This window comes from Perissodus microlepis, chromosome 23, assembly GCF_051167445.1.
Source record: "Perissodus microlepis isolate ML-2025 ecotype Zambia chromosome 23, ASM5116744v1, whole genome shotgun sequence".
NCBI classification, from domain to species: Eukaryota; Metazoa; Chordata; class Actinopteri; order Cichliformes; family Cichlidae; genus Perissodus; species Perissodus microlepis.
The window spans coordinates 23,929,411-23,943,816 of NC_140482.1; positions in this window are offsets into that span (position 1 = coordinate 23,929,411).

Below are 14,406 nucleotides of genomic sequence, written 5' to 3' on the forward strand. Positions count from 1 at the left end.
TTCTTCTCGCTTAGATTATTGTAACAGTCTTTTTCTTTGTTTGAGCAAAAGGAATCTTGACTGTCTCCAGTTAGTCCAGAATGCTGCTGCAAGGCTTTTAACTAAGACACGAAAAAGAGAGCACATTACACCAGTGTTACGCTCATTACACTGGCTTCCAGTACATTTTAGAATTCATTTTAAAATCTTAGTCCTGACTTTTAAAGCTTTGAATCATGACGCTCCTGCCTATATTTCTGATCTTTTAGAACCTCACACTCCCTCTCGCAGCCTGAGATCATCTAATCAAAGGCTGTTGGTAGTTCCCTGACCATGTTTTAAAACCAGAGGTGATAGATCTTTTAGAGCGGTGGCCCCCAGGTTGTGGAATTCTCTCCCTCCATCTCTACGCTGCCTGGATTGTATTTATTCTTTTAAACATCATCTTAAGACTCACTTATTTAGACTAGCTTTTAATTAGATTTGCGCTGTATGTTTGATTGTACCGTATTATGTTTATCTGTTTTATATTATTGTGAAGCACTTTGTGTTTTTTATCCTGTGAAGAGTGCTCTATATAATCAATAAAGAATTGATTATATAGAGTAAGTAAAGTAAAGTCATCAGTAAGTGGATCTGCAGCAACAATGACTGAGTAACACTTCTGCTGCTCTAATTCTTGGATTGTACACACACACACACACACACACACACACACACACGGACACCACTTTGAGAAAGGGTAGGATGGGGAGCTCTAGAGTTTCATAATCAGATAACTCTGTTCTTGCAATAACTGAAAGTTACTGTGACGGTCTGTGGTTGTGCAACTTTGTGCTTTTACAAATGTTACGCAACTTAGTCTATTTTTTTCTGATCTGAGCTGGTGATCTGAAATAGATCAACAGCTTTAAAAGTTATGTAACACCATGTATTGTTTTATAACTTCTAAAGTTACAATAGTGTTTTAGGACAAACCTTAAACTTCATTTTCATTTTCAAATCCAGCTGTAACATAACATTGTACAAAAAGTAGCCCGTGAGATTCCCTTAACTCTCTTATTACCCAGCAACTAAGCATCTTTTCAAGTACAGGTATACCTACACTGACAAACAGCACAAAATAGATCCAGAATTGAATAAGTGAGTGAAGAACAGTCCCGGTACATTAAAAAATAAGCAGGAGTAATCAAACATGCAGCAAATCAATCAATAGGATGATGAAGCGCAGGTGAAGACAATCAGACAGAGCAGACACAAAAGAAAGCAGTAAAACAAAGGTTTTCAGTAAAACATGAAATAACTAAAAGACAGGTAACACAGGATAATAACAGGAAAGGGACAAACATTCAGGAAAAAATTAAGAAGGTAAGAAAACAGAACAGAAGCATAAAAAAACAAGAACAATTATAAAACAGAGAAAATATGAAAACTGTGAAAAGTTGTAGAGTAGAAAAAAGGAACTATTCAAATAAAACAGAAGAATTTCAAGAAAGTAGAAATTCTCAGCTCTTTAGATCGAAGCTTAAAGGCAGTGACAAAAAACAACAATGGACTCCTCACACATTGGTGAAAACTAAACACACACTGAAGTGGATGTAAATGTCAGTCGCCTTCAGCCCACATTCACAGGTCCAGCTCTGACTCCCTTAACATGAACTACAGAGCTGTTAATGAGAAAAACAAAACTGTCTTCATTACCGTCACATGGAGCTTCCCCCGGAGACCATCATCTGTAACACCGAGTTCTGGCAAGGGAGGGAGGCTAAACGTTATAATAAGGAAACACCCAAAGAGGCATTTTTGGGGGAAGTTTTGCAAAATCAGTCCATTTAAAATCTTGAAATCACTGTTTTGTTACTGAAGGTAGTTTAGTTTGAGTTGTTTTTGGCTGAGCTGTGCCCTTAATCACTGATGTGCAGGAAGCAGGATACACCACTCAAGATTTAGGTAAATCTTGGTTTATTTTCCACAAATCAACCAATCAATAAAAAAAACAAAAAAAAAACAAACGTTAAAACCCACAGGAAACACAAAGAAGCAGAAAACACTGTAAATATAGATGATTTTTAGACTGTAATTCTGTTTTGTTTTCAAGTTTAATTGACTTGGAAAAAAGTCCAAATGTAACACACTAGAAGTTCATCTCTTCCAATTACAGGTATGTAGGAATATTTACAAGAATACCAAAGTTGAGAGTAACATGGGAACATTACTGTTATCCACCAAATCAATTCAACATCATAGGAAATAAATGAAAGTGTCTAAATATTTAAGGAAAGCCAGTAATGAATCTTAGAGTGTAGTTTTACAAGAACAGAGAGACAAACCATCAACTTCGAATCAGACACATTTACAATTAAAGAAGACGTTTGTTAAAATTATTTTCAATCACATGGTGGAGAGAGGCAGCACGGTGGCACGGTGGTTAGCACTGTTGCCGCACAGCAAGAAGGTCCTGAGTTAAATTCCACCATCAGGCCGGGGTCTTTCTGTGTGGAGTTTGCATGTTTCCCCCTTGTCTGTGTGGGTTCCTCCCACCGTCCAAAGACATGCAGCTTGTGGGGATAGGTTAACTGGATAATCTAAATTGCCACTAGGTGTGAATGTGTGAGTGAATGTGAGTGTGAATGGTTGTCTGTCCTTGTGTATTAGCCCTGCGACAGACTGGCAACCTGTCCAGGGTGTACCCCGCCTCTTGCCCTATGACAGCTGGGATTGGCTCCAGCGCCTCCCGCGACCCTGAGAGAGATTTTCTATGTTCTTAAAACAGGAGAGTCTCGCCGTAATGTGCCTTGTAGTCAGGCTCAGGTTTTTTTTTATGTGGACACTGAAGAATGAAAAAACTGGCCCTGCTGCTGCATTCCTGCTACATTTACTGACTGACTCTTTAAACACACTCATATTTAATAAATACACCGCATGAAAGTTTTTAGCTATTTCCCCCAAATTGATAACATTCACAAACACTAATGTTGCATGGTTTGGTAAACCATTCCAGATGATAATAGTCACATGCTTAAAATGCCCTGTCTTTGGATTTGGAGTATTGCTAAGCTTTGTACAGTGTGGGCCATTTATATGGATACACCGTAATAAAATGTGACTGGTTGGTGATATTAAAGTCCTGTTTGTGGCACATTAGTATATGTGAGGGGGCAAACTCCTCAAGATGGGTGGTGACCATGGTGGCCATTTAGAAGTCGGCCATTTTGGATACAACTTTTGTTTTTTCAATAGGAAGAGGGCCATGTGACACATCAAACTTATTGGTAATGTCACAAGAAAAACAATGGTGTGCTTGGTTTCAACGTAACTTTATTCTTTCAAGAGTTATTTACAAGTTTCTCTTCGTTCACAGCCATTGACATGTCGAAGAGGTTAAGACGTGATGAGCAGATCGAAATTGTGTTGATATCTGGTGAACGCAGTAACCGGGTCATTGCAGCAGATTTCAGTGCAAGACACCCTACGAGACCACCCATCTCCCATGCTACAGTTAGCAAACTGCTTGCTAAGTTTCGTGAAACTGGTTCAGTGTTGGATTTGCCAAAATGTGGACGCAAGAAAACTGTCACTAATGAAGGAACATCAGTGGCTGTCCTAGCTTCATTCAGCAAGAGCCCACAGCGTAGTACTCGCCGCATGTCACTGGAGAGTGGCATTAGTCGAACATCCCTTCGGCGGATATTAGCTACTCACAAATGGCACCCTTACAAACTCCAGCTACTGCAGCATCTCAACGAGGATGACCCAGATCGGCGCACAGAATTTGCAGAATGGGCAAAACAAAAATTGGAACAGGACCCTCAGTTCACGCAGAAGATTTTGTTCAGTGATGAGGCAAACTTTTATGTGAATGGTGACGTTAACAAACAAAACCACCGCTATTGGTCTGACACTAACCCACATTGGATGGATCCCTCCAAGACTGTTAGAACAACAAAAGTGATGGTTTGGTGTGGTATATGGGGTACAACGATAGTGGGTCCATTCTTCATCAATGGAAACCTCAAGGCCACTGGATATTTGAAATTGCTACATGATGATGTGTTTCCCTCTTTGTGCACTGAAGCTGGCACTTTCCCTGAGTTTTTCCAGCAAGATGGTGCACCACCACATTATGGGTGCCAGGTCCGAGCATTCCTAGATGAACAGTTTCCTGGAAAGTGGATTGGTCGTCGTGGGCCAGTTGAATGGCCCCCAAGGTCTCCCGATCTGACCCCCTTAGACTTTTATCTTTGGGGTCATCTGAAGGCAATTGTCTATGGTGTGAAGATACGAGATGTGCAGCACCTGAAACTACGGATACTGGATGCCTGTGGTAGCATTTCTCCTGCGGTGTTGCTATCAGTGTGTGAAGAGTGGGAGAAGAGGGTTGCATTGACAATCCAACACAATGGGCAGCACACTGAACACATTTTATAAGTGGTCAGAAACTTGTAAATAAATGGTAAATGGCCTGTATTTGTATAGCGCTTTACTAGTCCCTAAGGACCCCAAAGCGCTTTACACATCCAGTCATCCACCCATTCACACACTGGTGATGGCAAGCTACATGTAGCCACAGCCACCCTGGGGCGCACTGACAGAGGCTCATGAAAGAATAAAGTTACGTTGAAACCAAGCACACCATTGTTTTTCTTGTGACATTACCAATAAGTTTGATGTGCCACATGGCCTTCTTCCTATTGAAAAAACAAAAGTTGTATCCAAGATGGCTGACTTCTAAATGGCCACCATGGTCACCACCCATCTTGAGGAGTTTGCCCCCTCACATATACTATATACTATCAAAAGTTACAGCCCAGAGTAACACCAAAGGCAATAATCCTCATTTAATCCGACTAATAAAATAAACTGCACAGTGTTTTTCCCGGTATCCAAAACTTAAATGTAGCTAAAAGCTAAGTAGACGTCCTATTGGCAGCTGAAAAGCTACCTGCTAATAGGCGGTGGGTGCAATGACTGTAGAAAACATGGATGATGCGACAGCTCCCCAAAAAGTATAGGTTATAAACCCCGCCTCCTCCATGTTAGCGGATGTGTCACGGACCCGGCTCTGGACGACTCGGGGGGGTCCGTGAGCAGTGTGGTCTGTTGTTGTTATTGTTATTATTATTATTGTTATGATTTGGTGATGTGGGTGTTTTTCTGCACAATGCTGTGTTATTCTGTGTTCCACTCATTATATGTATAGGCAGGGTGTGGGTGTGTATATGTGTGTGTCTGCGGGTGTGGCTGGAGGATGGAGGGCAGCCACCTGCAGGCCTAATGGCTGTGGCCCTGCGGGAGGACTGGCCACACCTGAAGTTCCTGCCACACACCTGTTGCTGATCAGGGCTCATCGGGGGAGCTTTAGAAGAGTGTTGGAGCTCCCACCGGCGTGGGATCATTGCGTTGTCATCCCAAGTTAGTGTGTGTCAGCGTATGACAGTGCAGTTCGTGTATGCCCGCGGGGGTCAGTGCTGACGGCTGTTTCTGTGGTTTTCCTGCAGGCGGAAGAGTGGACCAGAAAGGCAGCACGCTCGGGGTGTGCGGAAACACGACAGCGGGGAGCACAAGCACAGACGTCAGAGGGGAGCACACACACGGGAGTCTAGGGAGCAACGGGGATGTATTGTGTTTACAGCTTTCACTGTAAATAAAGTGCACTGTTTGCATCACAGAATCCTGCGTTTTGGGTCCTCATTTCCCACATCCCCACGGTTTGTCCTGGCAAACCGTGACAGAATGATCCCGCCAACCACCATGGACCCAGAAAACTCAGGAGTTGCCACGAAGGAGGGATCGCTCGCGTAGCTATGGGATTACTGCCAGAGCGTAATCCAGGCTGTAGATCCACACAAGAGACATATACAGGTAGTGTTTTTGGACAATTACCTCTCATCCACTACCTTCACCGCAAACTTTTTGGACATTAACAAACTTACGCTATTGGTCACTAGTTTAAGGGATAGCTCTAGTTTTGAATTATTTGGCTTGGGTGGCCTGAGCAAGGAAAGTCCGGCTGCTCTCCTAGAGGCTCTAGCCGCCTGGTTTTTCATGCATCGGCGGTGGGCTTTCCCGTCGATGCTTGCGGCACAATTGCTTGACCCTCCATTACAGAAGAGATGTCGCCCTCGCCATCATCACCCCATTACACCTCCACCCACTCCTGCGGTTTCGGCCCAGTCAGCCTGCGATGGACCGACAGCACTCATTACCGCAGTGGGTAAACCAGACTCAATTGTTTCAATAAATCCTGTCATTGAAAATCAAAACACAGATGAACAGCAGAGGATGGTTTCCATACACACGGCCCCGCCTTCATGGAGGAGAAGGCGTCCTCGCAAGCAGCGTTCAGCCATATCTACACTCGCTCCTGTGCTTGTTGAAGACTCAGGACCAGCGGCTCTGGACGCCACAGTGAGTAAAATGGACTCTGCCAGGGTTGTAAATTCCCTCCCTGTGAACATGGAAATAGAGACTATAGCCGCTACGGCAATTAACAATGGACAAACTGTGAAAGGTGTAACTGAAACCCCAGTGGAGATTTTTGGACCACCGACACATGAATGTGGCCTGAGTACTAATTCTGGGGCAGAATTTTGCATAGTCAGCCCTGAAGTAGTTAGCTCAGAGTCGGTGGGGTCAGACACTGTTTGCTTTACCTCCAAACACTCAGAGAATGTTCACTCTGAGACTGTGAGCTTGGAGCTAGGGAGCTCAGAGCATGCAGACCCAGATGACTTTTTGGCCCAGTCTGGCCACATGGAGACGGAGGTTCTCCCCAGGGCTTCCCCAGAGGCCAAACTGGAGGCCTCAGATGCCTCTGGACCCCTGGAATTTGTTGAGCCAGCTGTAACATTATCATCCTCTCCACCCTTCATGTTAGCCATATCACCCTCAACTCAGTCTGCTGCTCAGCGTGTAGTTCAGCTGTCATCTGTTCCACCATCCACATCCACTACTCTGCCACCACATCCACCGCCTGCTGCTGCCGTGTCACCGCATCACCACCAGATGAGGAGCTCAGCGAGCTGGAGCAGGAGCTCGGCGAGCGGGGGGAGCGCGCACCGTTGGCAGAGCAGCTCGGCGAGCGGGAGGAGCACGCACCGTCGGTAGAGGAGCTCGGCGAGCGGGAGGAGCACGCTCCGCCAGCAGTGGAGTTCACCAAGCCTGAGGAGCCTGTGTTGGCCTCGGATGAGCTCAGCAAGTCAGAGGGACCAGCACGGTCACCACATCTACGTCCGGCGCGGCCACGTCCTGCATGGCCAGCACGTTATGGATCGTGTGTCATGTTACATTGTGGCTCACTGGAGCGGCAGCACCGCTGCTGCCGGACCCATGGCAGGCCGCCAGAGCTGCGCCGCCGCTGCCACCATTGGACGTGTGGCCGCTCTTCAGAGGTGCAGCACCGCCGCCATTGGATCCGTGGCAGGCTACCGGAACCGTTACGCCGCTGCTGCCGGACCCGTGGCAGACCGCCGGAGCTGCAGCGCCGCCACCACTGGATCAGTGGCACCAGAACCTTAAAGACAAAAAGTCAAAAGGATTAATCATCCATGTAACTGTGTCACTATATATCAGCATTAACAGGACCTCAGTTTGGTGTTACAGAGCTGCTGATCTCAGACCTGCACAGATTCTGTTTTAAACACTTGATGTACTCCGCTGCATGAAGAGCACATTTCATTTTCTCTGACACAATTAAATAAAACCTGATGAAGGTCAAAGGTCGTCACTTGTATGTCAAACTACAAACTGGTGATCTGGAATTCTTTCACAGTTTTCTCCAGATAGTGTGTTATTTACCATTAAGTAATTCAGAGTTATTCTTACCAGAGTAACCAGAGAGGATAATATATTTTAAATATATAACTTTCTACAGGACTAAATATAATATCTTTATGTAAAAGTCCGGAGCCTCTGGGGAGTATCCGAGTATTTATAACATTACACAAACCAAAGGTCTCCATCACAGTGTTTATGAAATGCTGGGTTTATCTATCTTCTGGAGCGGGCCTACGAAGGAGTGCTGAAGATTTCCCTGTTTGGGAGCTGCTGGTGAAGATCATGAGTCCTGCTTGATCAATGCGATGAGCTTCAGTCTTCCTGGTGTTTCTTAAATGAAGCCTCTCTCAGTGGGTCAACAGAACTTCTGGCACAGGACAGCTGTGATGAAAGAAAGTGAAGAAGTTTCTCCAAACCTCTGGACCCAGGAAACCCAGCTTTGTCCTCATGGTCTCCCTCACTAGTTTCTCCCCAGGGTGAATTTAGCTGTTGATATAATATGGACTCTATTATTAATAAATGAAAAGAACAAATTAGACTACACTACTGAAACCTTCTGCTACTGTTTTTAAAGTTTCCATGTTACCAGGCTGTAGACGGCTCTGAAGATTTAAACAGTTTTAGGGCCATTACACTCACAGTCTTAAATGTTAAAGTCTTAAAGGACAGCATTATATTTTTGACATTAATAGTAACTCTGGGCCTCTGTGGAGTGTGCTGCTGATCTCATCCTGTCTAAAAATGGATAACAACACCTAAGAAGTGCTGACTTATTCAATAATAGGCGTGCAGCATCGCTAACTAGCTAGCAACAAGCCTCCAACACAGTACATATCCTAGTGGGTAATCTAGCAAACGAATTAACAACAGAGTGATTTTAGATATTTTAGAACTATAAGATGATAAGCTGTGTGTCTTTTTTATAACAGTGAATTATTAGTTGTATTTATCTTAATTAAACGAGTTGTCAGTTGCGGTAAACCCATCAGCAAAAAACTGGAGCAGACAGGCTACGTAAAAAGTGTAGGGGGGCGTATTTGCGGTCATGTCCAGCGGGTGTGTGGGCGCCGGGAGCGTGACTCAGTCGCTCCACCTCAAGTCACTACCGCGCAGAATCTGGCTCCAAAAATGCAAGATGGCAGCCTCCACAAGCGGGATATTTTGGCTTCATTTTTGCACAATGGGAGGAGGTGCTGTCGTGTCGTCCATGTTTTCTACAGTCATTGGTCTAAAATGGAGGTTGTTGACGGAAATGGCTCTGGTGCGGCTAGTTAGCCATGGTAAATGCTGATAATCACATGGCTACCGGCGAAAATAACGGAGGAAATCAGGACGGTAAGCCAATTTCTGTCTTAGCGCATTTGCGCCGCTATGTGTTTTTGTGATCTTTTTTGCGGCTCATTCTGTGAATTTTGGTCAGAGTGTGCTGAAACTTGGTGTTTGGAATTGGTGATAGCTCTGGAACATAACCAGCCTTTCTTTAGCCGGTTAGATGAAGTCTAAAGAATTTCTGGTACGGTTTTGTTGTTAAGCGGACCTGTGCGCATTTACGTAACTGCTCGTTCAATCTAGCTTGTTTTCGTTGTGTTTGGTGGTTGTAGAAAGGGTTTATATGAGATTTTAGCAAAGAGTCAGAGGTTTCTGTGGATACCACACATGTCGGGACTTATATTTCTGATCCCGTGTTATAATCGATTAAACGTGATCTCCTCCTTTTTCCCCCGGTACCGGGGCCGTGGGGCTTAAGTGAACATGAACTGATGGAATCCATGAATATGAAACATATTTCTCAATAAAAGAGACAGACATGTACAGACTGAACTATCTGAACTATAGAGCAAAACAATAAGCTAACATGGGCATAACTTTAGTAAAGAATTCATCTCAGACAGCACCCTCCAAAGGACTGTAGCATCAGTGATGGGAAGAGAGAGGTTACAGATGGCCGAGAGGCAGTCATGGAGCATGTGCATTTTCAGGTGGTTGTTTTCATGTCTGCTGACAGCCAAGCAAACACTTTAAAAGCAGGACATTCAGAGTTGGAGAGTCAACCACATGCAGTACAGTGAATTATGTGTAAAAATGTACTCAAGGTCTCTGCTTACTTCATGCAACCATTTAGCTAATGCTAGCCAAGTTAGCTAAGACTAAAATGTTTAGACCATGGTGTTCTGTTGCTGATGGCCCTTTGTAAGATAAAGTAAGCTGTTATGTGAAAGTTTATGGTAAAATATTCCATGTCATCATCTAAACATCTGACTCTGTCTTATTGTTTCATTGCATAGTTAATTGTTGTTTTCACTTTCTTCTCACAGTCAACCATCCACATGTGAGGCTTTCTAGGAGCAAATTGAAAATCAAGGCTGCAGTAACATAAATGGTATAGGCAAGTCTGTCCTTCACCCCCTATGTTTCTCCATCTTTCCCCCTCAGAAACAATGCTGTTTAGGAGCTCAAAAATGTTTACACGTTCTAACAGTGAATCACTCAGAATACAGATTTTCCCCCCATTGTTTATATTAGAATTAGAAGTAATTACTATTATTATGCTATAGCTATTATGGTGCTACAGGTGTAATAGTGTATAGTGCTATATAAACTAGATAACTCACATAAAACTTTTTCTTTGCATTCCTTTTTGCTACAAAGCTCTCATTTCTTGTCATCTTGATATTATAAATCAGCCACACCCCTAATCAGTTTACTGGAGCCAATCCCAGCTATCATAGGGTGATAGGTGGGGTACACCCTGGACAGGTCATCAGTCTGTCACAGGGCTAACACACAGAAACAGGCAACCATTAACACCTATGGGCAATGTAGAATTAGAATTTTATTATTATAAACTTTAAGTAATTTCAATTTCAAACCCCTTGTAGTCCCACACTTGGGATATTTTGTCCTCTGCATTTAACCCATTCACTCAGTGAATCAGTGGGCAGCTACCAATCCAGCACCCGGGGAGCAGTGTGTACCTTGTACGGTGGATTTGAAACCCCGACCTTCTGATTATGGGGGAACCACTCCACCTACTGAGCTATCCCTGCTCCCTGCTTTGCTGATTATTTTAATTATACTTAAATTTCGAGGAATTCCCCTGTAAAAAGGTACACTTCAACCACAGCAAGATCCTTGTTAACTTAATTCAGTACAAAGGACTAGATGTTACAGTCCCTGATAATGCATTGCTTTAGATGGAGAGCCTCTTGAGGGATGACTGTTTGGCAGCAGCACACATCGTTGTGTGCCTCAACTTCTGGTCTTTTACCCAGGCTAATCTGCCATTTTCCTTCCTTGGTCAGGTTTAGGGATTAGAGATCTGATCTAGATTATAATTTTAAAATTTGGGACACATCGTCAGTAGTGGACCTTGGATTCATCGGGTGTTTCGGCCATTATCACTAGACACCCTCATCAAGGAGGCCCTGCCAGGGTTGATCAGGCCCTGGAGTATGTCACTGGTTTATGTTAAATTGTTATTTCTCTTCTTCTTTTTTCTGTTTAGTTTCCTACAGTTTATTTTCTATCTATTCACTGCAACTGAGAAATAATACTTACCACGTTAGCATTTATGGAGCCTAGCTTCTTTAAAGGGATAGAAAAGGTGATAGAGAAAAGTAAGACAAAAGGGACAAGATAGGAGAGAGCAGAGAGGAGAGCCAGAAGGGGGGCGCCCGATATGGCTTCCCACACCTCCCTGCCGGATCGGGCTGTACACTCTACCTCCCCACTGCCTCCCAGAAAAGGGAAGAAGAGCAGAGGGGAGAAGAGCGGAATATTTCTTTTCTCTCGCGGTTAGCTGACTGCCTTAGCTGCCCGAGTGATGTCAGCCCTTTTTAACCATAGCCAGTAACTGGCCCTCTCAGCAGTGTTAGCTAGTTCTCTTATGGCCTGCCATTGCGCCTGTCCTCTGATCCCAATCTCTCTAAAGCTGGGCATACACTGTGCGATTTTTTTCAGTCGCGTTATTCAGCTATTCTGCTCAAACTGCACGATTGACTCGCAGGGGTTAGAAGTTCGCAGGTCACGATGCAGGGTCTCACACTATACGGCCCGATGCTCTGATGCGACCTGAGTGCTCACACTGTGCGTCCTTAAAATGAAGGTTATAACAGAAAATCTGTCGCTCGCTCTCCCTTTCTCTCCCTCTCTGTCTTTCACTCACACAGACACACCACCACCATCAACTTTGCTAAATTGCTAATGAAAAACATTGATCAGGCAGTTGTGATTGAGCAGCAATGTAGATCCAACTATTTTCACGGTTGTTGTGATAATTTTGTGAGGCCACATCGAAAAGGCTCAGATGAGCTTTCCAAAGTTCTACAAGTTGTGCTTCCATCGCTTGTGCCCAGATCACATGCTGCACTGCTGTGCTACTCCGTCTTTTTCGCCGACATTTATGTGTTTGTGCGTGCGCAGTGTGAGCGGCTGCAGTGACACCCTCACGACGGTCGGGAGGATTTCAAACAGAGACCAAGCGATTAATGATGGTCGTAAGGTGTTAATCGCTTCTCGTTACCCCACATATACTACACGATGCATGACGAAGGCCAAACTTGGGCCGATCACCAAAACGGTCGCACGACTCAAAAATCGGCTCAAAATGGGCCAAAAATCGCACAGTGTAAGCCTAGCATAAGCATTTTTGCTGTTGTACTGGCAACAAAGCCCCTGCACCCCACGTCCACCGGGTGCACCTTGATGTTCCAGCCTCTATCCTCTGCCTCAGCTGCCAAGTTGGCATACCGCAGCTTCTTACACTCAAATGCTTCCTCACATGGTACCGTCAGCTCAATGACGTACGCAAGATTTCAGGAGTTAGACCAGAGGACGAGGTCTGGTCGCAGAGTTGTTACGATCTCTGTGGGAAAAATTAGCCTCTGATCCAAGTCCACTTGCATCTGCCAATCCCTGGCAACCTTCAGCGGGCCCAGGTCTGGGGTTGAGGGGCTTGTCCTCGGCTTGTCGCCTTCCCGGGCAAATGTTGATGAAAACTGACGCTCCTCTTGATTCATGAAAGGTGAGCGTTAATGGATTTTCTTTTGCACTCAAATTTCTCAGCTAGACACCTGAGAACCTGGTTGTGTCTCCATGTGTATCTGCCCTGAGTAAGGCTATAATAAATAATCAAGATTTATTTGCGACTAATATGATTTTGAATGTTGATTATATTAGCTTGGATGATCCAAATCATTGTTGATCTGATTTATTTATTTCACAGTTTAAGTGGTGAAGATTTTGCAACAGCTAAAATTTGACAATAAGGTAACTTATGATTTAGGAAAACTCAGTTTACTCACATTAGATATTGTGTCACTGCAGTTGTTGAGAGAGATTAAGAACACCTTCAGAGATCATTTCAAACCACTACACCAACGTCAAGAGTTTTAGTGTAGGTTTTGGAAAATTTCCTGTGTCTGCATTGGTGTTCTTCAGGTCAGTCAGTGCAGAGATGTAGCAGGCAAACTGGGAGCTCTGTAAAGTGACCATGAAAGATTATCTGTATATTTGGTCTGTGATGGAATACCTTCTCATAGAGTGCACATGTGCCTCTCACCCAGTGAACTCACACATTTCAAATCGGATGAAAATGTGAAGTGATGCTGGTAAAATCACGGGCAAAATACAGATAATGTGCACAACTTTCAAATAAGCAAGAGCAGTTCTTTAGGACATTTAAATTGTCATTCTATGATTACCAGAAGGTGAATCATATTATCAAATACAGTGAAGACTATTGTATGTGTGCATGCATACAAGATTACACACAAAGCATCACATTTGAGTTCTCAGTATTAGCAGAGTTTTTTTTTATTTGCAATTTCCATTTTTATTTAGTTTTACATTTTGTTTATTGGTGGTTCAGTTTTTAGCACTGCCACCGAAAAACAAGAACGTCCTGGGGTTCAGATCCACCAACTATCTATTGCCCCTCAGTGCGGAGGTAAACTTTGCAATACATTTTTAGTTTTGTAAATATAAAATAATCTTTTGCTTTTTGTATTTGTCTAAAGTTTAGCTATACTTCACTGTACTTACAAAACATTGCACATGCATTCTGGTATAATTGCAATAGCAGATAGGTAATGTGCAGTGCATTTGGATCTTAAGAGGTGTTTTTGAAAGAATGTCTTACATTGACGTTGCCTTTCGTCATAAAAGATCTTGCTATAAAGCATTAATTCATGAATTACATTATTCATTATGAAATACATGGGACTGTGTAATCATCACTGGGTGTGTCATTTCTGTTTTAGTTAGTGTTATTTTAGGTTTCAGTTTTATTTTATACTGTTTTCCTGCAGGTGACCACAATGCGGCAACAAGACTGAATTAAGACTAGAAACCTGCACTATCATCTCATCTTTGCAGCTCTCAGTTTGGAAAGTAGACCTACACAATTGTCTCAAAGGTAAAATCTTCTGTTGGATAATTTATTAGTGTGCATAGCCTCCTCTGTTAGTTTTTAACAAACAGATGACACGTCAGTTGTCAGCAGAAGTGAAGAGAGGACAAAATCTAAAAGTTGAGAACTTCAGAATCTGAGGTTTGTCCAGATTTGTAGAGGGACAGATCAGATTTAATTTTGTTTATATCATGCTCAGTCTTTCAAAATTAGAAAAGGCAGGATTCATACTGATTCCACAA